Here is a 26,946-nt window from a genome sequence, read left to right on the forward strand (position 1 = left end):
TCAACTTTCTCTTTTGTCAGGGTTGCCTCATCTAGTGAGGTAAAAGTAAATTACAGAGAATAAAACACTGACTTGGATAATTGTTTGTGTCCTGGTGTCCACTTTCAAAAGCTGCCACTAAAATAGATACCATTTATTTATTGAGAGTTTGCTATTTGCCAGATATTATGTTAAATGCTTCCTACATTTCTAGTTTAAACCTTATACCACTCCAAGGTAAATATTATTATACCCACTTTATAGATAAGAAAAGTAACATTCTTAGCAGCTAAGAAACTGGCTGAAGGACAGACAGCTATTAAGGTGTAGAGCTGGAATTTGAAGCTAGTTGCCTTCAGACCTGGCTTTATAGTCCTCAACTTGCCTTACAAGAAATATAACAATGATAACAACAAAACCAAACAGTAACTAACCAAGCAAAAAAGACTCCCAAAAATGTGTTTAAAAAATATTTTGTAATCCCACTATCCAGAAAGAAGTAAAGTTCTCATCTGCTGTGTTTCTGCTCAGTTTCTTTTCTATGCCTACACAGTTGAAGTAGGGACTTTAGTGCAAATGCATTTCTAGCAATCAGTGGACAAAGGAAAGGGGTTACAACTGAATGAAGACAGTATAGATGACTGGATAAAGAAGTTGTGTATATTTATACAATGGAATACTACTCAGCCATAAAAAACTGACAACATAATGCCATTTGCAGCAACATGGGTGTCCCTGGAGAATGTCATTCTAAGTGAAGTAAGCCAGAAAGAGAAAGAAAAATACCATACATATCACTCATATGTGGAATCTCAAAAAGAAGAAGAAAGAAGAAGAAGAAGGAGAAGAAGAAAGAGAAGGAAAAGGAGGAGGAGGAGGAGGAGGAGAAGACGACAAATGAACTTAAATAAAAAACGAAAACAGACTCATAGACATAGAATACTAACTTGTGGTTGCCAGAGGGAAGGGAGGTGGAAAGGGACAGACTGGGAGTTCGAAATTTGTAGATACTGACATATATATATACATATAGAAGAGATAAACAAGTTTATACTGTATAGCACAGGGAAATATATACAGGATCTTGTAGTAGCTCATGATGAAAAAGAATGTGAAAATGAATATACATATATTCATGTAAGAGTGAAAAATTGTGCTCTACACTGGAAATTGACACAACATTGTAAACTGACTACAACTCAATTAGAAAAAAAAGACAATATAGATTTTGATGTCACATGGGGCATTGTTTGCAACCTGCCTTAGCTGTGTGATTTTGGGCAAATTAACCTCTTGGGGCTCACTTTCCTCATCTGTTAAATGCTGGTCGCAACACCTACCTCACAAGCTTAGTCAGTGATTAAGAATAGCGGCTAAACATACGTAACATACAAGAGGTATTCAATAACTGGTAGGGAGTAGTAAAGTTTATTGACTGAGAGGTAATGGCAACATTGGTCCATGAGGGCCATGTGACATCCAGTTCCTTAGGCCAAAAGTCTAGAAATTAGTCTCCATTGCTCTTTTTCCCTCATCACCTGAATTCAATCCATCACCAAATCTTGCCAACTCTATCTGCAGAATATGTCCCCAGTTGGACTACTTCTTATCTTCAAGCTTACTATAGTAGGGCAAGCCCCTCTCACCTTTCACCAGGAATCCAGCTGGCCAGCTTCTAGCTTCCTACAGAATATTCTCCACACTGCAGACTGAAAGAGCTGTTAAAAACATAAACCAGCTGAAACTCCATCCTTGAAGAAAGTCCTCCAGAGGTTTTCCATTGCTTTTAAAATGAAACCCAAGCTACTTATCCAGCCAGCATGGACCCCCACAGTTTCCCTCTGCCTTCCTTCCTGAACCCATCATTATCGTGTTCTCATGCACCAGCTTTCTTTTTGCTCCTTTCAGGACCACTAACTAGTTTCCCCTCAAGGTGTTTTTTTGACTTGCCACCTGGACTTCTCCACTTATGCCCAGTCCTCTGTATGGCTGGCTTCCTTGGTTCAGTTCAAATCCCTCTTCCTCAACAATGTCTTCCTTGATTACCAATAAAAAATGTCACTTCCACTCTGGGCTCCCTTTACCCATTAACATGTTTTATCTTTTTTTATACCGCATATAATATTTTTTGATTGTTGACATATTTGTTTACATATATTTGTGGAAACAATTTCTTGTATAATATAGTATCCTATATTCAAGGGAAACAATTGCTGGTATAGTGTTGATAACTAAGGATCAGCATAGTTTGAAAGGTCAATGAATTGCATGCAAGAGGGAGTGCAATAGAAGTTAGAAAAGGGAAAATCCAGTGGTCTAAATTCTCAAGTTCACAAGAAGCCAGGTTCCTGACTGATGCTGCTTAGAACTGTGGTATTGAGGGGAGGGAGACAAGTTAAGAAGAGCCAGTGAGGCAATAAATTCATGGTGAATAGGGGGCCAGAAGCTTGATAGACTGGAGAAGGGAACCTGATTTGAAGAAATGAGTGTAATGCCTAGAAAAGGTGCTGGAGGCAGGCTGCCAAGAGTCTCAAATCTCAGCTAGACAGACATCGATGAGCTTTCCAGAAGCAAAAGGTCTTTATGTTCTCTCTTTTCAGCTGGTTTCAGTTACATCATATTGAGCTTCTCCCATACAATCCATGGGAGAAGTCTTTCCTTTAGAACTGCTTAAATACCAGAGATTTGCACTGGTATTAAAGACTTTTGCCTTTAGTTAAATGTGTGTTCTAACAGTACAGTCTAGCCAGTGAAGACAGAAACCAGGTTGGGCTCCTCTGTGATAGAAAATAACAAAAACAGCTAGAAGAAAAATTACATTGTGCTTGCCATGTTTGGTTTGGGATAGGCAATGCCATTCTGCAGTTTAGAAAAGGATGTTTGTTTGTTCTAAATTTTATTTTCTATGGAAGTGTAGTTGGTTTTAAATGCTGGTTTCAGGTGTACAGAAAAGTATTTCAGTTATGCATATACATACATATAAATACACATATATTTTTAGATTCTTTTCCATTATAGCTTATTACAAGAAATTGAATACAGTTCCCTGTGCTATATAGAAAAGGATCTTTTCAGTCATTCAGAGGGGCTTGTACTATGCAAACACACTTTCATTAGTAATGTTATTTATCATAAAGAAAGCAAAGAGTTTTTCTCTTTTTAGCTGCAGGCTTATAGGACTTCGCTCCAAGCTGTTCTGATCACAAGAGGTTATTTGTGGTGACAGGAAAATGTGCACGTCTCTACCTCCCTCCTCAGTTCTCCTTTTCCTTTGGGGAGGGAAGTTTATCCTTTTCATAGCTCTTGAAGAATCAAAGTATATGAAAATCAACGTGCCATGGATGAAGTTTTCCAAACTTCAGAAGCCACGTGCCCTTAGGCACAGAAGGAACTGCCTGCCACCCAAGTGGTCCCAGGCATCCCCCTCCAACCCCCACCCTGAACCCAGCCCCCTCCCAGAAGGCAGATCCTAGATCATTCAGTGTGTTTGGAGGGCATTTAGGAGCTAAAACAGATGTCTTACCAGAAGTGTTTCTTCCTATTTGGAGGAAGAATAAGGGAACAGCGTGGGTTGCTGAACCTGTGTGTTTGGGGATGGAAGGATGTTGGAGGCTCTTGCCAAATCATTTCTTTCTTGAGGCACCCGTCTGCTGTGGGCTGTATCAACTTTTCTGCTTGGCCTTGAAAATCGAGTTTCGACAACAGCCACCCATTCTGCTAGAGACCTGCTCTGTGTTTGTAATTTTAACTCTTGAGTCTTTTGGTTATGCACTAAAGTACTGTGAAATCAAAGCCAATGTGTTTTGGGTGGAAGGGAGGGTGATATTTTATATGCATATGTAATATATATGTATTTATATATGTATGTCTCCTCTATAAAATGTATATATAATATAGGTAAAATATACACGCCCACATATATACATATACATGCATGTATGTATATGGGTGTGTACCCACATATGTATGTACATATATGTATAAATGTATATATCCAAATATATTTATAACACGAAGTATATTATGCATGAGCGATATATCTCTATTATACATAAATATAAATTATGCATTATGTATGTATATGTAAGTGCTTTTCTGCAACCCTTTGGACTGTCCTGCAGTTTTCTCTTTCTCCTCCTGTTTTCCATCAGCTCTGCAGAGATTGTTTAAATGGAAATTCTCTGACTCTTCTTCCCCTTGCCAGGACCAGGGACACAGATGACTGAGCTCTGGCTGTTCTCCTGGGGGCAGGGCAGGAGACACTGTGACCTACAGGAAGCTTCCTCGCTGGAGAAACACAAAGGAGTCCTGTCTGAGGCACTTCCCATGAGGCAGCTTCGGACTAGCCTGAGTTTATGGACGTTTTTCCCTAGCTACCTAGGGAAGTTCTGCATCTAGTTTAATTAGTAAGTGAATTATGTCTTCGTCCACCAAACTCAGGAGGAGTGGGAGGTAGGGATCCTACATTTTGTGCCCAGTTCACCTTCATAGGGTAGGAGGTGTCCCCTTTACTTCTCACATCATGGGGTCCCCCTTAAGACTGGATCCTCCTGGAGTTTTTAACTCTCAGGGGTGTCCACGCTGAGCCTTCAGCAATCCGTCAATCTCAGTTCTGGTTTTCCTACCCCAGCCCTGGTTCCCTGGTGGTGTCTGCTCCTGAGTTTCTGTTCCTGTAAGCCGTGACTTCCTGTATTCGCCTGTCTCTTCAATCTAGGGGGCAACTGTTTGGTTTGCTCTCTGTCCTCCACTCTCTTATGGTTACAAGAAGAGTTGTTAATTTTTCAGCCTGTTTAGCTTTTTACTTGTTGTTAGGACAGGATGGTGATTTCCAAGTTCCTCACACGCGGAAACAGAAACTGGAAGTCTTACTTCCATACACCTGAATGTTGACTATTTCAGTTCATGGTAGCAGGCTGAAGGGTTATAAGGTTAAACTCAAAGTAGGCATTTCCTCCAGTTAAAGGTGACAGGCAAATTATTTATGGGTGAAGAGGAGGAGGCAGTGGAAGCTGTTAGCTCAGTGAAGCGTTTGGATTCATATGGATTATAAATTGTGAAAGATGCAGATGGTTGAGAATTGCCTTAACATGAAGTCTGATTCCAATTGTGGATTTGCGTCTTGGGGGCGATGGAAATAGGCAATGAGAATGACCCATGAAAGAACTAAGAGCAGTCGTAAATACAGGACAGAAATAGACTCACAGACAGAGAATACAGACTTGTGCTTACCAGGGGGGTGGAGGGTGGGAAGGGATAGACTGGGATTTCAAAATTGTAGAATAGATAAACAAGATTACACTGTATAGCACAGGGAAATATACACAAAATGTTATGATAACTCACAGAGAAAAAAATGTGACAATGAGTGTGTATATGTCCATGAATGACTGAAAAATTGTGCTGAACACTGGAATTTGACATAACATTGTAAAATGATTATAAATCAATAAAAAAATTAAAAAAAAAAAAAGAACTAAGAGCAGTCAACTTTTGATAATTCCATTAAGCAGATTTTTTTTCTTCCACAGCTGAATCCTTAGGAGTTCAGTAATTCTCCCTTGTAATGAATGTTTTCCCTACAGCTGGTTACATCCTTACAGTGTGTGTTGGCTTGTGTTCTCCAGTGATGTAAGAGTTGAGGAAAGGCCATTAACTGTGTGATTTGAAGACCACAGATGTTCCCCCCACACCGTCCCTGTCAATTTTTCAGATGTGAATCTCAGTGTTCTGGGAGGCCTGGTAGGAAGTTCTGGGAAATAATTCTGGGATAACAGAAGTTTTAAACAATGCCCATTGCAAACACAAGGACACTGTAAATAAACGGAGTCTCCCGTTTACTTCCCTTTCAGCTGTAAATATATCTTTTCCTCTTCTGGACTTTATTGGTTCCCTCTTACAGGACTTCTAGCTTGCAGCATCCTTGGCAGATTTAGTTTATCTCCATTCTTCATCTAGTCTTTCCTCTATCATCGGGCCTTCCTCTTGCTTTCTTAGGATAGACACTCCTTCCTGCAGCTGCTTGAGTAACAGACAAGGAGCCTTCTTTGGCCACTCCTGGGGCAAGAGTGGACAAATAATGGGGCAATTCACTGGGATAGAGGTTCTCAAAGCCAGAGATGGGTTATTCTCAATCCTTCCATAGTTTACGAGTGTCTTTCAGATGACACCCACATTTGTCTTGCACTATTTGGGTATGCTATCTTGTACTTCAGAGAATATATGGAAGCCATTGGAGGGAAAGTCCCTCAAGCTCGTCTACCAAATATACTAATCTACCTACATTTGCATCTACCCTCCCCAGTTGTTAAAGCAAAGCAGTATTTCTTTAAGTTTTGTCTCTGGAGCACTTGCATTGGGATCATCTGGACTGCGTGTTGGAAAAAGGCTAGACCTTTTGATTCAGAAACCCAGGGGATGTGTAGGGCATGGAAATTTGAATTTTAATGCACACACTTGATTTTCATGTGCACTGGTATTTAAGAACTACCATCTTAACCTACTGATTATACTTCCACTAATATATTCATCCCCTTCGCTATAAGATATAGAAATAGGAATCTGTATTGATTAAGATCAAGAACCCTGGAGCTCTGGGCCAGTTCCTGAAACTCTGTGCTTCCATTTCTTTATCTGTAAAATGAGAATAATAAGAGTACCTCACTCCAGAGACTAATGGGAAGGACTAAATATGTAAATATATGTAAAGCATTTAGAACACTGTCTTCCATATGACCAACGAGATATGCGTTGGCTGTTTTCATTATTTCCTATCAATACCCTCCCTTCCTATCAACATATGCAAGACTCTCCTATTATCCTTTACAGACCCTTTATCTCTTTCTGTAGTCACAGTAATATCTCCTTTCCTTTTTATTTCTTCCAACAGGTCCCATTTCGCACCCTCCCCCCACCCCCCCAGGGAAGGACTTTAGTACAAGATAAGATTCTTCTCTTAACCCCACCCTTTAACCTAGTTCTTTTCTACTCTTTCTTCCATTGTCCACTCACTGGTCCCTTTTGTAGGGAACCCTCAGACTAAGCAAATGCCCCTTTTATGTGCTTCAAAATCCTGCATAGCATTTATTATAGTCATGATTTTATGTTTATTTGTACAACTATTTGATTAATGTCTGTCTCTTCCACTAGACTGAAAGCTCCGAAAGATCTGGGACTCTGCTGATATTTCCATCAGTGTTTCCCTGATGCTGAGCACTGGTCCTGGCATATAGTAGGTTCTCATAAATCTCTGTTACATTAATGATGAACAGATATGAATGTACATAAAAATCCTAAGGAGAGAGCCAAAGCTGGGCTGCTGGCAGTACTTCACCATTATTTAAAGAGGCTACCTTTGACGTAAGACAGACCTGAGGACCAGTCTTCACTCTGCTGTGTGCCAACTATTCTTGGGCAAGATACTTAACTTTTCAAGGGGCTCCTTTCCTCACCTGTAAAATGGCTATACCACTCTAGGGAAGTACAGCGTCTATCACACAGAGTTGCTATGGGGATTAAAGAGAAAATGCATGCAAAGGGCTTAGCACAATGCTTGGACCAAAGCAAATGCCCAGTAAGTGTTCATTATGATGTGATGATAATGACCTTCCTCCTGTTAACAAAACTCCCTAGAGGTCCCCAGTCTTCTCGGTGGCTAATTTCAACAACTCAATCCCTAAGTGACCCATTATCCATCCCATCTTTACTTACAGGAAGGAGAGTGCAGGATGTCTCCTGCACACACTGGTCAGAGTTTGTGTTACCTCTTTGCCTACCCTTGCTGTGTGCCACTGATCCAAGCTGCTCAGCTTGCCTAGCGTTTTTTTGTTCTGTTCTTTTTTTCAATCCTCTGCTGCTCACACAAAGGCATGCTCCTCTATGCATATCCATCAATTGCCACAGCCTTTGCCAGAACTACTCTGTCATCTTCAGGGCTGCCCCTGCCACTTCCTTTCTGCAGCAGGGCTGGGATCCCTCTTTTCTTTATTGCGCTGGCAGAATGGAAAAAGAAATGAAGCCTGACCCCTCAGAGCAAGAAGATGACTGATGTGTGAGGCACAGTTTTTCTAACATGTCCTTTGTGCTTTGAAGTTTCCTCTCTCCAGGGTACGTGTGGAGGGCTGAGGCAAGCAATGTTGTGATCTTCCTGGAGATTCTAGATGGTGGCCCTCTCACACTACATCAGTGAGGGTGACAAGAAGGAGTGGTCAACTCCCGGAGACCTTGAGCAAGTATTGTGCAAGCTCCCTTTCAACTCCAGAACGTGTACTTTTTTTTTCTCTCCCCCAAACCCCTAGGCTCACTTTCTCTCATGAAGAAAATCCTCTTTCCTCTTACAGAGTAGCCTTGTCCTGGTCCAAGGGCATTTGCAGATCACCCAGGGCCATTCAGAGAGGCCCTGAAGTTTTAGAATGCTAAGATGTCCCCACTTGATACAGCAATTATCATGCTATATCTTTGATTTTCACACTAAGGAACATTTGGTTCAGCTCTTCCCCTGGTGCCTTATCCACAACCACACTGTCCCTTCCATTCGTTTGGTGAGGGTTTCTCTTGTAGGAGCAATGGGAGTGGGTAGGATAGGTGGGTTATATGCTATCTTGCTTCCCTGAAGTTGCTTCAAAAATGTTTTTTTAAAAATTACAATTTGAAAAACACAACAGGGAGGAAAATTCTCTCTTGCCAGACCTCCTGTGAGGAACAAATAAAAATATAAATAGTCAAACGACCAGCGTTCTAACTAAGCTTTGTTAATCTTTTCCCAAGGTAAAGTGAATACATTTATTTTTTTTTTACTGGATGTTTTCCTGATTTTTCTTTCAAGGACAAAAGATTTGTAGTCGGAGCAGCTGGATCACTTCCTCCCACTATTCTGTCCTTGGAGACATTTGGACCATTAAAGGGAGCCCACGGATTCCATTTCAACAGATGCATCTCACATTTATTCGGGATATAAGTGATAGGGTGACTCATTGTGCTGCTCATACAATTACAGTCTTTGTTGCTTAAGAATAATATCTTGATTCCATATAGGCAAAGAGATTTATCATTATACTCTACGGCAAGGAAAGACTAAAAGGACAATATATGGGTAACAATGTCAGAGACACTGGAATGTTCCTACTTGGGAATAAAATGCACAGTTTGTCATTTGACTTGCAGCCTTAGGTGCACCCACATAGAATGTGGGCTTTTGAAATTCATGTAAATTACATTTACATTTGTAAAGTCAGGTTTGTAGCATTGGAAAATCTCTCATGGGGTGCTCTGGGTAGCTGGCTGTTAAGAAATAAAAAAGAGAGAAAGAGCTCTTATTCATTTTCTTTTATGTGTTGTACAAATTCCATCTCTATGTGGGTAAAATACAAGCCCTGGCAAGTACAGTGTTTGAATTCACTTTTGATCACTTTTGGACCAACACACACATACATTTAAGTTCTCCAAAGCAAATTCCTGAAAGGACTTTCTCACTAAACTAATCCTATTTCTCCTTCAAAAATGCCTGTCCCTTCCCCTTCTTTTTTTCCCTCTTTCAGCTCCCGAATTCTGTAGGTGTTCTTGAGGAAGCAGGAAGGGTGAGTAGGCAGCAGTGAGACAGCTGCTTACTCTTCCTCAAATGCCTTTCCTGGGGCTCAAAAGTACATTTGGGAAGGGAAAGAAAGTATCTACTTCATTGGCAGTTTGTCACTGAGACGCAGGGAAAGCTTCCTTGTGATCTTTCTCGAAGGTCTGAATTTAGAAGTAATTTAAGAAGGTGCAGGTTTGAATCTCAGGTCTGCTATTTACTAGTTGGGTGACCCAGAGCAGATTATCCTAACTCTTAGTGAGAGATTACATAGAAGAGAGATGCAGTACTACCTCCTAAGGATCATCAAAGGATTCTGAACGATGTCACACTGACTGGCACATACTTAGTACACAGTAGATGTTAGCTATTCTTTTTTTTCTTATTTACTGTACTACCAGGCCCTGATTTGTGGCAAAATGTGTAAGAATTATGGACTATTTGGAAGCCAGCCCCAGCTAACTGAGTGAGAAAGGAGGGGGATATAGTGTTTGATATATGACCTATTCTTTGCTTTCCGGTGGGCTAGTTAACCTCAGATCTGAAGAACTACATACCAACCATAGGACTGGGTTTTGACTACAGTCATATTGGCCACAATTTGATTCAACAATGAACCAACAGTAGGACCCTGTTGTAGGTTAAAGAAATTAGGAGGAAGTAGGAGAATTCTTGACTTGAGATGGGCAAAATGTTGATATTTTGTGCTCAAAGGCAGTGGTGGATAATAGGAAGCCATACACTTTGGAACTAGAGAGAGCTGGGTTCAAATTCCAACTCTAAGAGTTACCGGTTGTATAAATTTGGGGAAAATATTTTTTTTCTTTCTTTCCTTTTTTTCCCCTGTAATATGTGGGTAAGCATACTTACTTTGCAGTATTGAAAAGATTTAATAAATAGTTCATTTTAAAGTACTCATTAATATTATGCTTGGCATATAGTATTTTCTCAAAAAAAAAGTTAGTGCTCTTTTTCTTTCCTGTTCTCTCCTCTTTAATGATGAATAATATGATTTGACACTCACTCTAAATTTAGCTCACACCCTATCCCAAAGAGTGTTCTCTCTGCTGGCTCATGATCTGATTTGGTCATTTCCTGAGAAGCCCTCTCTCCTTGCTGGCTGTGCCTACTCAAGCTTGACACAGTGCATCTTAACTAAGTGTTAGAGGAAGGCAAATTTTTGTCTTAGATGAACTTCTAATTGATGACATCTAATTCTACCCAGAATTGCATTGACTGGGGAAGGCTCCTCATCTATACTGATGTAGGTGAGATTTATGTATGTATTCCCAGTGACAGCCACCTTGGATTTTTTTTTTTTTTTTTGAAAGTAGGTGAAACATAAATCATGAATCAATAAAATACTCTTTGACAGTGAGCCAATTTCTGCATCTGACTAAGGGAATTAATTTATGTCTCCATAGCTGTGACTGAAAGAAGTCAGATTATAGTTTCAAAAAAATAGTAAGCTTTGTTTGTCAATTCTTTTCCCTCTCAGTTGAAAACTCAGTCTCAGTCTGATGATTTTATATTACAATCCACAGTCTTGATGCCTGCTTTTAAAATAAAGTTTTATTGGCACACAGCCTCACTCATTCATTGATATATTGTCCATAGCTGCTTTCAGGCTGCAAGGCAGAAGTCAGTAGTTGTACAGAAGATAACCTGTGTTTGGCGCCCAAAGTTGAAAGTACTTACTATCTGGCCTTTTACAAGAAAAGTTTGCGGACACCTATTGTAAAGAATTTGAAAGATATTTATGTGTTGACCTAGGCTTGGGCTCTCTTTAGATGGAGCTTGGGGCATAGGACAAATGGTTTCTAGAATAGCACACTGTAGGTCTGTAACAAAGATCAGTTGAATTAAATATCTACAAAGCATTAGTGTTAAAAAATGTTATTAGCAATTCTTAGCATAATGTGACATACATTTTTACTCTTCTCTTGTTTAGCTGGTTTGCACTGAACACAGAAGAGTGATCTACATTGTTAAAGGAAGCTTTGGTATCATTGAAGATGGACAATCTCATGAATCTAGTTGGGGTGAAGGAAGGGTGAAAACATCATAACTAGAGATGGCTGAGCTCCACCCAAGTGTCTGGTAAATTCCCATGATGTCAGGCCACTGTGAAGCATCACTCACGAATGGAACACCATTTTTCCTTTCTCCTGCTAGTAAAACTTCAACATGAAGCCTTTCCTCTATCCAAACATCTCATTTTCCTCAGGATTAGCGTGACTTTGCCCAGCTCTTTTCACAATGTTGTGGCAAAGGAATGGAAAAACTATTCAAGTTGAAAAATTATACCAACTAGTATAATTTAGTTAGGTCAGTACACTTAAAATGTCATGCTTTTGTAGCTTCATTGAACGACTTTATTTATCCAGAAAGTGTGACAACCTCTGGTCTAATGGGGCTTTCGTGGCTAACTCTATCCAGCCAGGGCTGTATGTGTGACTCTTTGTGTGCAGCTGAACTCTAGACCCTCTCCAAAGCCTGGGAGTGTGGGAACTACTACCTGGGCAGAGCTGAGCCTAGACCACCCACTCATTTCACACAGCCCATTAAACGGTTATCATATGATGCTATGTTACTCCTCCTGTTGACCTTGCCCTGGATGGCTGTGTGTCGAATTACTAATTATCCCTACAGCTTTGCTACGTAAATGCCATTTAATTTCCACCTCCACTTTTGGAAGCCGCAGTGCTCAGACAGGACCACAGCAATAACCCCTAGAGCTCGCTGTTTCTTGCAATGCAGTGGGGTGTCATCTACCACCTCTGTAACCATTACCACCAAGAAATGCTTTCTTAAGTACACAACAATAGAGAATGACAAAAGAAAAAAAGAAAAGAAAAGAAAGAAAAGGAAAGGAAAGAAAAGAAAAAGAAACCCTCTCCCCCACCCCTTTCACTCTTCACTGTGTAAGTTGCACTGCTCTGGACCATTCTCATGCTTCAGTTTCATGCCTGGTCGACATTGGACACTTGCCTGTGCTGTATGGAAATAACAAGCCACCATCTGGGGGTCTCATCATCTTACTCGGAGGCAGGAGTGTCTCTAAGGATTATGCTTTGCCTACTTGGCACGGAAATCCTGCTTTAGCTTCAGTGATTAGCAAATGTAGGGAATGATTTCCCTCAGTCTAGACCCCAAAGACTAGCCCAGACAGACATAGGAATTCCCATGAAAACCCTCCAGGCTGTGGGCCATAATTTACTTTCTGTTGCTGTAATACTCTTACTAGGATATTGCTAGTAAGATTTTGCAAATGTTTTCTTTAAAAATGACCCATAAATTTGGCGTGACAAAGTGCTCAAAACACCGTCATACTTGAAGAAGACAACTCTGGAGCAGGGTAGATCAGACAGGAGTGGGCACTGGGGGTGGGTTGGAAGGACAGTTGGGAGACTGATAATCATTATTTTGATTTAAGTGTAGGATTCTTTCTATGTTAAAATTATTTGTAGTCATCAGAAAATAATACACTCTATGGATTTCTCACAAATGGGTGAATTCAAAGGGCTCTGATTTAAGAATCAGAACGCAGGCTTAATTGACTCTTTCATCTATCAACATTAAAATCAAGGCAAGGGTCTTAACCACAGCAGTGTTTGTTGTTTTATTGTGTGTTTAAATAGGACTTTTTTGTGTGTGAATTTCTTAACTGGCTTTCAAATAGCTGACATGTATTTACCCAAACCAGGAAATAAGCAAAAAGATGTTTGTTTTTATTAATATGAGGGGCAGTATTACTTCATTCATTTCTTCTTTAAACATTTATTTGGCATCTATCTGCCACATACCAAGCACTATGCTAGATGCTGGGAATACAACAGTGAGAAAAATTAGACTCAGTTCCTACCTCATGAGGTTATTAGAGTACCCCTGAAGATGTAATAAATTAGAATAGATGCAAATTCAACATTTAGCAAATAACAAACATAATAATTTTACAGATGATTATTTAGTGACATCATTCCCTCTACTTTTTAAAAAAAAATTTTTAATTGAATGATAGTCAGTTTACAATGTGTCAATTTCTGGTATACAGCATAATGTTTCAGTCATACATATGCATATACATGTTTGTTTTCATGTTCTTTTTCAATACAGGTTACTATTAGATATTAACTATAGTTCCCTGTGCTATACAGAAGAAAATTGTTTATCTATTTTATTTGTAGTAGTTAGTATTTGCAAATCTTGAACTCCTAATTTATCCCTTTCCACCCCTCTTCTCCCTGTAACCACAAGTTTGTTTACTAGGTCTGTGAGTCTGTTTCTGTTTTGTAGATAAGTTCATTTGTGTCTTCTTTTTTTTTTAATTAGATTCCACATATGAGTGATATCATATGGTATTTCTCTTTCTCTTTCTGGCTTTCTTCACTTAGAATGATAATCTTCAGGTCCATCCTGCAAATGACATTATTTTATTCCTTTTTATGGCTGAGTAGTATTTCACTGAATAAATACACCACAACTTCTTTATCCAGTCATCTGTGATGGACATTTAGGTAGCTTCCATGTCTTGGCTATTGTACATAGTGCTTTTATGAACATTGGGGTGCATGTATCTTTTTGAATGAGAGTTCCCTCGAAATATATGCCCAGGAGCAGGACGGCTGGATCATAGGGTAAATCTATTTTTAGTTTTTTGCATTTCCTCTACCTTAAGACTACAATTTTTTCTACCTTATTACAATTCAAGATCTTTTTTCCCCTGCCAACGTCTTCTTGAATTAAGAAAATAACTCTACTTTTTGGAGAAAATGGAAATCTTTGAAATATTTTTCTGTTTGGAAATATATTTCCCATCATTTGTTTTTATCTCAAAACTCTTCTATTATGATTTAAGTCATTCTTTCTTCCAACCTACTTTTCTGGCCTTATCTTTCACTATACCCCACTTCCTCCTCAGTGCTCTAGTCAAAACCAGCAGCTTCTGTGTGACTAAGATGCCCCACGCTTTCCATCTCCCTGTCTCTGCTCACCATGTCTTTGCCCCAGAAGCCCTTCCTCCAACATCTCCACCTACCTAATCCTACTCAGTTCCAAGCGCCAGCTTCTAGGCCAGCTCTTTCATGAAGATGTGTCTCCTGAAGAGACAGTTAAGTTTACTGTTCTCTGGACAACTAGAGCACCTTTTAATTCTTTTTGGATTTGTAGCAATAATGCATGGCTACTTGTGTATACTTGTGTATATTTCTCTTCTTTTTCTATTGTAATGTCGGCTTACAGAAAGCAGGATTAATACCTTTTATTACATTGCTTATAAAAACTTTTTATTTATTTAGATACTATGAAATTATAATTATATGTAATATAATTATAATATTATTTATAATTATAATAATATATACTAATTATAATATGATACATAATTATAATAATATAAGTACAATTATATATTATATTTTTATTTTTAATAAATAAGTTTTATTACATCAATAATCCATGAAGGCATAGCACAAATATTTCTTGTGTCAAAGTTCTAGGAGGACTTTCCATGTGTCAGGTGCTGTGCAAGGCTCTGGGGATATAGACACCCTCACTTCCCATCCTTGTGATGAGCATTAAACACATGGATTCTGTAAGTATGGTATTTGTGAGATAAAAAATTAATGCCCAAAGTATGGCCCAATCCTTGACCTTTTATGTTGGAGTGGAAGCTCCAGGGGCCATGCAGAACAATTGTTTTAGTTTAAATGCTCTGACAATGCTTATTTTCAGTGGCATCATATTCTTTACCCTGCATCATGAGAAATTTAGTTAGGTCAACACAGGATCACCAAGACAGAAGAACTGGGCAACTCTTCAAACTAGCAGCTGCATTTGTAATCAGGCCCAGACACTATTTGTAATAGCGTCTCCTATTTCCCAGGCTGCCTGACTGCCTTCTTCAGAGGATCAAATTGGGAAAGTATATGCTCCTTTGGTGTTAGACTTGCCCTTGGTGTTAGACTTGCCCTTAGTGTTAGACACAGCTTCACCCATAACTAGAGGGGAAGCTTTGGTGGGGTGCGAACTGCAACTATAAAATAAGAATAGTGATACCCTCCTCAGTGAAGCTGAGTAAAATGTAAATCCTAGAATACTGTCCATAAACTGTGGTCTGGTCTGTAGGCCAAATCTGGCTTGCTGTTCATAAAGTTTTATTAGAACACAGGGACACCCATTTATTATGTATTATCTATGTGTCTGCATAACATCAGCAGAGCTGAATAGTCACTGTCAAGACAGTAGGGCCCATAAAACCAAAAATATTTACTATCTGGTCTTTTGTAGACAACGTCCTTTTGTAGACAACATTTGCGGATCCCTGGACCAGAACATGACACTGTACCTGGAAGATACTCAAGAAATATTGTCATAATTATTCTCTTTTTCACCAGACCTAATCTGGGTGAGAGTGGAAAAGAAAGAATGGAGAAGAGTTGTCAGGAGAGGGAGGAACTAGGTGGCTAATTGTCTCTTTCCATTTAATGGAAACTCAAATTGGAGTTGAACTTGTGTCTGGGACTGAAACCTAATAAAGACCTGAAGAGGTAAAAAATTTTTTTTCCTTATTGGAAACTGTCATTGGTCCAAAAACTTCTTCTTTCCTCTTGGAAAGCACTATGTGTCACAGTTGAAGTTAATAGTTCATTATTGATAAAGGCTGTCATTGGCAGAGACCATGAAAATTTTCCACCAGAGCACAGAACTGCCATTCCAGGCAGTTTTGCTTGTGTTGGTATTGATTTCAATTAAAACAAGTAATCTGAGTCCCTGGGCTTCCTGTTGGCTGCATTCATTGCCCAGTGATGCAAATGGGAAGCCTGTTTCAAACCTACAATATCTGGTTACTCACAACAAGGCCCAGGCAGCTGGGGTATAAACAAAACCCAAGCACCAATCAATGTAGAAGGAAATGATCTTCATTTGCCCTACAAATGATGTCATCCATCTTGGGCCTGACAGTTTTCTAACAATTATTGACTGTGAGGCCAGGCAAATCTTATAAATTCATCTTATTCCTTATCAGGGCAGGCAGTCAAGCGTATTCCAAAATATTTGATTTGGTTCAATTCCTTGTGTACATATCCTTTCTCTCTCTCTCTCTCTCTCTCTCTCTCTCTCTCTCTCTCTCTCTCTCTTCTTCCTCTTCCATTATGTCAACCTTTGTGGGAGGAGTTTGTGTGTTTGCACGAAGCTTACATGATGGTATTCTGTATCTGAATGTTTATTCTGTGGGTGAACACTTGAATGGCTTTTGTCTTCTACCTGTTAGCTTATAATAGCCTAATCCAGTAATCAGACTCCTTCATTTCACATAATGATTCCACAATTTGTGTCAGAATGGTTCTTGGTAATAGCAAAACAGACCATGGTTTCCAAAGTTACATGGCACATGATGCCAAATGTATAGAACATGTTGTAATTTGTGATTTTATAAATTCACATATCTGAATCATTGCTTTTCAGGCTTGTGTACTGGGTCAAGTCACCTAGCTGGAAAGTGAGCCTAAGTTACTGTGGAACAGATTGACTTGTTTTTTCTTCCCCAACCTGCTTTCCTTGGGATACATGGCTAGACTGTATTTCCCAGCCTCCCTTGCAGTTAGATGCAGCCTTGTGTCTTTGTGGTCAAGGAATGAGGTAGAAGTGGTATACACCTTTTTCAGGCTTAGGCCATAAAACCCTCCCAAATGCAATCCTCTAACCTCTTTACCCGTCTCATAGCTGAATAGAGAGGACTCTGAGGACTTAGAGGAGGGAGACATGGAAGGAGCCTGGGTTCCTGAATGTGAATGTGTAGCAGACCTCCCACCACCACCAACCCAGACTGCACTGTGATGAGATCCTTTGTCCCATCCTGGCCACCAACCCACATTGTACACTCTGTGATGAGAACAAGAAGCAAACATCTATTAAGTCCCTGAGTTTTGAGGTTGTTCTAACAGTCTAGTCTGACTAGTGCACTGATGGCCATTCTTCTCTGTTACATTGCTAATTTTTATTCATCATCTTCACACATGCAATAACTTTCACAACATTATACTTTGCTGTATTTTATGGAATAGATGATATGCTATAAAGGTGTTTGGAAATGTGAAGATGTGCGGGCGTATTCACTGAAAGTATAAAGGAGCTTCTGTCGTTTTCCTCCACAACATTTCTGTGTTGGAGGTAACTTCTTCAATGTTCAAGTAACAATAAAGGCTTGGTGTCTTAGTTTCATTTCGTAAGCAGAACTGTTTTTGGTTTTGTTTTTTTTTTTTTGGTAGAAAGCCTTATTTTTCGTGGGTGTGTCCATTACTTTATATTAATTGAACCAACTGTATATGAAATGTCAAACTTAATTATTGGGCAGGAGATGGCAAATTGTATTTTGTTTTTGTTGGAATGAGTATTTTTTTGTATTTGAGAGGGAAGTGAGTATGGTATTAAGGAGGAAAGGGGGAGGGAGTTATTCTACCGATGGGGAATCTGAAAAGGCTTTAGTGGTACTGCGTGATTTCCCTCTGCCATGGGCTGGCATGATCCAGGTGAGGCTGCACCTTTAGCCTTGATCACAGACTGAGAAGGTTGCAGAACACAACCTCAGACCTAGGATGGACACAAACATGAGCCTGAAGCAAACAGTTATTGTCGAACCTATGAAGATGTTGGGCACATTTGTTTCTGCTGTTTAGCCCAAGCTGACTGATGTTTGGGAGCTCAGGGAGTTTCACTAACTTATCTAAGACCACAGGCTAATAAGTTGTGGAGCCAAGATTTGAATTCAGGAAGACTAATTTCAGAAACTGCATATAGCCCCTCTTGTGTAGGAGGAAGAATTTCCTGGACTTTATGTGTAGGATAGACTGGAACAGAGAGGGACTAGAGACAAGGAAAGCACTTAGGAAGACTTAATGTGAAGTTGTAAGAATCTGGAAGAGGCTGCTTATTTAGGGACTTTGATTTACATAGAGTAGCTGCCTCATAAAGAACACTCGAAAAGGTGAATGAATGAGTTTTTCTGACTGCAGGTACTGGTAAGTGCTGCTGTCACCACCACATTCTGGGTAGTCATTTTCTTTACTGTAATTCTTGGCTTTGCCCACACATCATTGCTGGCAGAGTCACTGAGTCACAGAAGCTTCCCTGAGGATGGCCCGTTCCCCGTCCCCCAGGAATGGCTCAGCCCACACCATCCAAACAGAAGGAGGGCACTCTGTCCTTTTGCTAGATCCTCAGTCTGCATTATCACCACTCTGTATTGCCTTTTCTCATCCTTTCCGTTGCAGGTGCAGCACGGTCAGCTAAAATTGAATTCACCCTTCCTTCACGCTACTTATAACATCCCAGCAGAAAGTCCCTCTGCTATTAAGTTACCTTGCACTTTCTCTCACCTTGTCTTTTGCATTTGGTGCTAAGGATGGCATAAGGGGTTATTAAAAGTAAAAAAGAGTCCCTTTTCAGTTTCACCAATGCATTTCTTTTCTGATTTGGTGTCATTTAGACCCTGGGAACATAAGCCCACATCCCAGTCTGTACTCCCTTGCTGTCTAAATCCTCACGCTAGAAAAGCAATCAGCAAACATAAAACTCACGATTGCTCTAAGTGGGTCTAAGTAAGTCCCATATGTCACTGGCAGTTGGAAAGCATAGGGGAAATGGAAGAGAACAAAGGAAGGAAAAATGGAAGGACAAAGGGAGTGGGGTGAAGAAGAAAGAGGAAAGTGCTGAGAACCCTTACTTGTACTAAGAGCATGCATTCTTATCTTCAAGATGTCTCCCTCATACCATTTTTTTCTTACAGTGTGGTAGAAGATAATGCCACTTTCTGTGGACAAAATTGGTATGATACTCTTGAAAGTAATTTTTACAGGAATGAATAATTTTGTGAAATTTCTGGCACAGGATTGTATAACCAAGATTAAAAAAAAACATTTTTTAAAGGTGGTTTATTGTGAAAAATCTATTTCTGGCAGGTATTAAGCCTCTCATAATGCAGTCATCTTTTAAATGACAATAACTGACCTCAAAAGAATATTCAGGAGGGCTGAGTGAAGTCTATGAAAGGTGTAGCTTCATTATTAAAAACAGTGCGGTTCCATCAACGTTTATTGACAACCTATGCACTAAGCCCTAAGAATACAAAGATAAGAGAGACACAGCCCTACAGTGAACTGGGGACCCATACAGTAATTCAGGAAAGACAGACGTGGTGGTGGGAATGCCAGAGGGCTTCCTGGATGATGTGAAGGATGTAGTAAGTCTTGAGTGAGTAGACATTGGTCCCCAGAAGAAAACATTGCAATTAGAAGAAAGGAAAGGCCTCTGCGGGATTACGGATTGTCCAGAATTAATAGAGCTTAACGTGTAAGGCAGACAGTGATAGATGACGAAGGCAAAGAAGTTAAGTAGGAACCCCTTGCTACTTTTACATGGCAATTAGAGTATTTAAGGGTTATATTACTCCATGGAAAGTTCACATTCAAGAATATTTTCAGATAAAACACTCGGAGACTCACATAAGTTATCACGTGTTCAAGGGCATGTTTGATGCCATTCTAAGCATGTGGTACTTTCAATATTCTTACATATAAATGGCATGAGTCTTGTTCATTTAATATTTACAATGTGTGCAGTATTTGCATGTCAGAAAACACCAGAGATGTATCAGAGTAGTACGTATTTAAGTAGTAAGCACAGGGCGCAGAAACAATTTCCTATGAATTCAAAGGAAGGAGAAAACGTTTGTAGGTTGAGCGACATCCCTGTTGTTCTTCCTCCCTTTTCTATTCCTTTCTCCCCTTTCCTTTCTTTCTTTCCTTCTACACTTATGTACTGGTCTCTGTATGCTAAGAAGTTATTGTGGTTAACAGAAATAGATGGCTATTCAACAATTTTCCCCCAAATATAATTATAGTAGTAATAAGTGTTCTCAAGAAAGCATACTCCAAAGACAGGGCATAAAAAGGGCTGAGTGGCACCTAGAAAATCTTCCTGGAGAGTCTGTTAAACCGACACCTGAAGCACAATGAGAAGAGAGAGCAGATTCCTGAAGGAGGAGTGGGTGTGGACAGATGGTGAGAAGCAGGGGAGGACATATGAGCCTCGCTAAATGAAGTGACGAAAGACAGACAAGAAAAGTCCCAAAGGATAGCATAGGATTCGTCTGATCCAGAATGAGAGTGTCAGTTGCTACAATATTCCTTCTTCAATAAATCTCTATGAAAGCCTTTTCTGACACAATTAAAATCCATCCTTTCTTCGTATCCTACTTTTTATTTTAGTGATTGCAGTTAAGATTTACAGGGTTTCTATTTTTTTTCCTCACTTTCCTTTATCAGGTAATTAATTTAGACCCCACTCGTTGGGAACTGATTGTGACACAAGTTAGCTCAAACACATAGATCGCAGTATACTTGGAAAGAAACACAACTGCATTGCTTTCCATCTCTTCTATATTTTATCTTTTAATTCAGATATAACTCATACCAATTAGGAGGCTTCACTGAAGCTCCTGAAACAACTTTGGCCTTTTTAATATGGCAATTTCCATGGCAACTGTTTCCAATCATCAGTGCAAGTGTGGTTACAAGACTGTTTCTTACTGGACGCCTAGTTGGGACCAAGGATTTGGACATAACCTTGTTAGTATTGCTGGCAGCTGTCCAGGCACAAAATATCTTGATGCTGGTGTTTCTCTCCTTCTATATTTAACAGATAGGCTTATTGAACTTCCCTCAGTACCCACTAGCCAGTGAGCAGGAAGCGGAATACGACAGGTCCAGGGTGAATCATGACAGCTATTCTAAGGTTGCCAGATTCTTTCCCTATTTTCCCTTGTCCAAACCCAAAACACAACTTCGTTGGGAAAAAAATCACAAAGGCAAGAAGACTGATTCAGAATTCAGAAACCTCAAGCAGGCAGTCAGAGTTGATCGGGAATCCTATTAAGTTTCTCCATCACTGAGATGACGGTACCATAGCATCTCCTTTTTCCTCAAACCTCCCACGCATCCTCCTCCTACTGATGACCCAGACTCATACTTCATTGAGAAAACAGAAGTCAGTGAAAATGAATTCATTCATCTTCCCACCACGAAACCTGCCAACTTGGTGCATCTGCATCCCGATTCTCCTTCCTCCACAATGAAGGAAGTGCTCCTCCTCCACCAAGGAGGGATATGTTTCCACTTTTGCTCTAGATTCCGTTACTTCTTGTGTTATCAAAGACTTGGCTCCTCGAGTTATTCCTACTTCCCCTCAGCAGTAACATCTCACTGTTCATTTAATCACCCCCTTTATCATACAGGCATGCTGCAGTATTTCCCTAAGACTTTTTTCCCCCGCATAACCATACATACTGTGTCAGTTCCTCCCTTATTTTTCTGTTCTCCTTTGTAACCAAATTCCAAATATATAACCCAACAAATTGCTTCTGCCTCCTGACCTTTCTTCTACTCTTCAACCCAGTCCAGTGTGTGGCTTCTTTCACTTAGCATGTTTGAAGATTCATCTACACTGTAGCACATTTTAATGCTTCATCCTCTTTGTGGCTAGATAATATTTCACTGTATGTATGTACCATAATTTATCCCTTCATCACTGATGGACATTTGGGTTATTGCTACCTTTTGGCTATTTTGAAAAGTTTCAGATCCCTTCTTGATCTACTTTCTCCTCACTTTCCAATCCAGTCCATCAGGAAATCCAGCTTATTTATGCCCAGACTCTATCTTAATCCATTTCCTTCCCACCATGCCTACTTCTGCCCTCCTATTTCAGGCCTTCAGTATTTCTATTCTATGTTACTAAATACACTATCCCAATGTGTCTGCCTGCTTCCACTCTATCATGTTCTCCATTCTTTGTCCACCCATCAGCAGGAGCAATAACATTTAAAAAAATGAAAATCATTTTAGATATTGTCTTAGTCAGTTTGAGCTGCTATACCAAAGCACCATAGATTGGGTGACTTATAAACAATAGAAATTTATTTCTCATAGTATCGGAGGACCGAAGTCCAAGTTTAGGGTGCCAAGTTTCTCATGAGAAACTCTGTTCTGGGTCACACACTGAGATATTCTCACTGTGTACTCACCCCAGAAAGTCCCTTCTATAAGAGCACTAATCCCACTCATGAGGGCTGCTTATGACCTAATTACCTCCCAAAGGAGCCACTACCTAATACCATCACATTGAGAATTAGGATTTCCACATATGAATTTGGGGGAGACACAAATACTCAGTCCATCATATGTATGTATGTATGTATGTATGTATGTATGTATGTATGTATGTATGTGTATATATATATATATGCATATTACATACATAACTAACTTTTACAGCATACTTATTATGTCTTAGCTGCTGTTCTGTTTCCTATGAAATAATTCATTTAAACCTCAAAACAGTGGAGTAGATACTATTGTTATTGCTCTTGGCAGATGAGCAAACAAGGCAATTCGCTCAAGGTCTCCCAGCTAATACATGGTTGAGCCATGATTTGAGCTTCAGTAAGTCTGTCTCATTAGCCTCTCCTCTGATTGTTACACTCAATTGTCTAAATCACGTCATGTCTTCCTCCTTCTGAAAGCTGTTCAATGGTCTCCTATTCTACTAACAACATGAGTCATGACCTAAAGGCCTTGTATGAGCTGGTCCTTGACTATTTTTCCATCCTCATCTTGCCACTCTCCCCATTACTCACTCTTCTTGGTGACTTCTTCCCTCAGGCTCTTCAACACCCTGTTTCCTCCTGCCTTTGGATCTACGCACATCCTCTTCCCTCAGCTGAAAACATTCATCCCTCATTCCATCCTTCAGGTCTCAGCTTAAATGACAACTTCTGCAGGTGCTTACTTCTGCAATAAGTACCCTTCCCTGTGATTATTCTCTCTCATTTTTTTTAAATGCTCAAAGCTACTATTTCAATTTGTAATTATGTTTTTTTTCGTTTTTGCTTGTTAAAACTCTAGAATATGACCCTCTTTAGGTCAGGACTAGGTTTTTATTTATATGTTTGCCCTTGTCATAATTATTATACCCCCTGAATTTTTCACAGTCCCTGGTGCAGGTTGGATTAATGAATGAGTGACTTCAATTCTGCATACTATGGAGGGAAAAAATGAATTGAACTACCTAGATTTTTATTTTGGTCTTTGGTTAGCTTTTTACTCCTTCCCTCTGCCTTCTCACCACCCCGCTCAGTGGAGAGAAGAAAAAGAAACTGCCCTCAGTTCCAGATGTTGCTAAATAATTGTCAAGTTTATTGCTCTGGGAAGGCATTGGTTGAATTCCTCACTTGATCCCAGGGAAGATTAAGCAGAACTTGTTCAAACAAAATACAGCCTAGCAACATCTGGTCTCTTTGCGGTGTGGTTTAAAGTGCTGGCTGGTTGGTGGCTCCTTGTTTCCCCTCCATGTCTCAGTGTTTTTTTTTTTTTTTTTTTTTTTAAAGGAATAACACTTGGAATTATTAGAGCAGACACCTGGCACAATGGTCAGGCAGTACAGCATTACCTTATTATCAGCCCATCATGGAGATGAAAATAACACCATGCCACAGTGTGACAATTGTAAGGCTGCAAGAAGCAAGACAATACCCAGCCTGTGATGACAACACACATTCTGCCAACACTACAGAAAATGAGTCCGCAAATTGCCTACTCCAAGCTTTTCCACATGAGTCTGTTCCCAAATACTCGCCTCAATTCTGAGAGAATGCCTCTAGGAAGATGAAGAGGGAGAGCTCTGAGAAGCATTGTGGTATGTAGCTTTCTGCTACAGATCGATCTTAAAATTATACTGCTGCTGTCCCTTAGGATAATCAGGAAAACAGAGGGCTCAGAAGTCATGACAGCTGTCTTTCATTGACTGCTAGAGTATTTACAGGCAATCTTAACCATCTTGCAACGTAGGAATTACTGTTTTTTCCTTCCTGTCAGATAAGGAAACTGAAGATTCAAGACATTAGCCAATTTGTTCTTTGCGATTTGTCTAGTAAGTGGAAAAGCGAGAATTCTAATCCATATCTGAATGACTATAAAGCCACAGTGATGCCTAGATGCCGCACTGCTTTCAGGATTAAAAACTATTAATTATGAATAACTTAAATACTAAATGTGTATGTTTGTAAAAGTTAAACCTCAAAAAACAGGATACACTGCATATCATTAGCAATAGTCTCTTGTGTCTTTAAAACATTTGAGAGTTTGGCTGTTTTGATCACAATATTAATTGTGCGTATTTATTGAGGGCCTCCTCTGTCCCAGGTGCAGCGCTTCTTTAAAAACCTGAGAGGGATACTACGGTTATCTTCATCCTACAGAAGAGATAGCTGAGGTTGAAGAGGTCAATTAGCTCAACCAACTATAAAGCGGCAGAGGATGGAGCGTTAACTCCCACCTAAAACCATGCTCATAACCATCATGTTAACTGGCTTTCCATGCATGAACTGTGATCATGCAGCTTTCCACCTGCTCCTTGAATTGAAGCAGATGTTATCTGTAGATTTTGGCAGAGTCAACACTGATGGTTCTGACTTCTCGTTACAATACCAAGAACTAATTATACATCTTCCACAGAGCCACTGCAGTGGCACGGACAAGATGAAGGCAGTGCGATTCTGGACAATTTACCACAGTAATGGAGTATCTACTGGGCGTGATGCCTTACACAAGGAGCAGTCCATTGGCAAAGAGAAAAGATGTGCGAATGATGGACTCTATTCCTAAGCAGTTTAATGAGAACACATTTTAAGTGTGAAAGACCTGGTAAATAATTAAATAGCAAGAATTTAATTTCAAAGGAGTTGTAAGTACTGGTTCACTGTGTAAAGGTCTACTGAGTGCAAAGAAAACTACTCGAGGAGCTGGCACATGAGTTTTGATGAAGTGTCTGAAAATTCTGAGATACAGATTACTAGAGACGGAAGAAAAGTTGGAGAGGAAGCCAAGTGTAAATAAAAGCACAGATGCAGGATGTAGCAACTTGGTTGGCAAGTGATGGGCATGACTAGAACCGGAATCTGTGACAGAGCCAGCGGCCGGGAGAGCAGGTTTTGGACCAGCTGGCATGACCTCAGCGTGTTCAGACAAACTCTGTTCTTTCAATGACCCCAGGCATTGTTCAGGCCATCTTGTTTGTCACTATCTGTCTTTGTATCATTCCTCAGACTTTCTGTATGTCTTAAGCATGAAACAATTTCCTTCTCTAGTCTCATAGAACTGACTTATACATAATCTACAGCCTTCATTGCCAGCCACTATCTCCCAGGTATGCCTTCCCAGGTTCAAAGGAGCCTATGCATAAAAAATTTGCTACATTTTCCCACTGATGGAAATATCACATCATATCAGTCAGACACTGTGCATCGGCACTTAAGCAATCAACAAGCTTTTACTGAATTCCTTGATGTGCAGGGTATGGGTCAAGGCCCTATTCCTAAAAATTAGGTGTTTCATAAAAAGCATGCACAATGATTCAGAAATTCCTTTTTCTTTGACATGAAAAGAGCTGAGTGAAATCTTTAGGCTTTGTTAAAAATGATAGAACTTGGAACTTTTCAGACAGACAGTGAATGTGGGTGTTAAGTGGGTTTTCAATGGTATTTGGTTCATCAAATTTATCTTGCATTATTATTTTTGTCTTTAAAAGTAGAATATTTGGAATGGGGGAACACTGCCTTTATTTTTAAGAATTTTTTCAGTTTCCTGAAAATAGAAATAATGAAGGAGAGAAAAGAACAAACGGTAAAGCTTTGGATAAGTCAAGGCATGACTACTTTCTAATGTCAAAACAGCTAAGTATATTTTCTGTTATGATGTGCAGGGGGACAATCAGCCTAGCAAGCATGTGTAACATTTTCAGATTCAAATCCAGCTGTACAAACTACTATTGTAACAAGTAGTTCACCCTTAAACTACCCCTGCCATCTCGATCACTGACTCCCATCAATTTGTGCCATGATTAAGAGCAAGCTTCTGCCTGGGTTCAAATCCCAGCTCTGCTATTCACTAAGATATCTCATAGGGTTGTTACGAGGATTGAATAAATCAATATGCATAAAAGCTGCACAATGTAAGCACTATATGTTAACTGATAGCACTCATAAAATAAAAATAAAGGAAAATGAACTTGTTACTCAGTTCTGTGACTATAATAACACTAACATTTTCTTCGTAATACTGATACTATTTGAGATGAAAGTTACAATCTGTCAAGCATTGTGCCTATTTTACAATTTATTTAATCCTCATAAGGAAGCCTTCCATGAAGTGGTGTCATTACTGTTCCCCTGATTTTACAGTTGGGGAGTCAAGTGATTTGCCTAGGATCACACAGGTAGAACTTAGTAGAGCAGAATTTGACACTGAGGCAGTATGATTTCAGAACTTGCTTTTAGTCACTCTGCTACACTG

At 39.7% G+C, this 26,946-nt stretch overlaps 1 long non-coding RNA gene across 6 annotated transcripts in view; it reads left to right on the top strand.

Moving 5' to 3' along the window:
- Nucleotides 1-26,946, top strand: part of LOC123616144 (uncharacterized) — a 75,900-nt gene that overhangs the window by 36,160 nt on the left and 12,794 nt on the right. For 3 of the 6 annotated variants that reach the window (XR_012510786.1, XR_012510788.1, XR_012510787.1), the window contains exons 3-4: nucleotides 4,184-4,385; nucleotides 23,985-25,801. This is a non-coding gene — a long non-coding RNA (uncharacterized LOC123616144). Of the gene's footprint in view, nucleotides 1-4,183; nucleotides 4,386-11,492; nucleotides 11,642-23,984; nucleotides 25,802-26,946 lie in introns of all 6 variants that reach the window. The other 3 variants (XR_012510789.1, XR_012510790.1, XR_012510791.1) reach the window with 3 other exon arrangements.

This window comes from Camelus bactrianus, chromosome 12 (assembly GCF_048773025.1).
Source record: "Camelus bactrianus isolate YW-2024 breed Bactrian camel chromosome 12, ASM4877302v1, whole genome shotgun sequence".
Lineage (NCBI taxonomy): Eukaryota > Metazoa > Chordata > Mammalia > Artiodactyla > Camelidae > Camelus > Camelus bactrianus.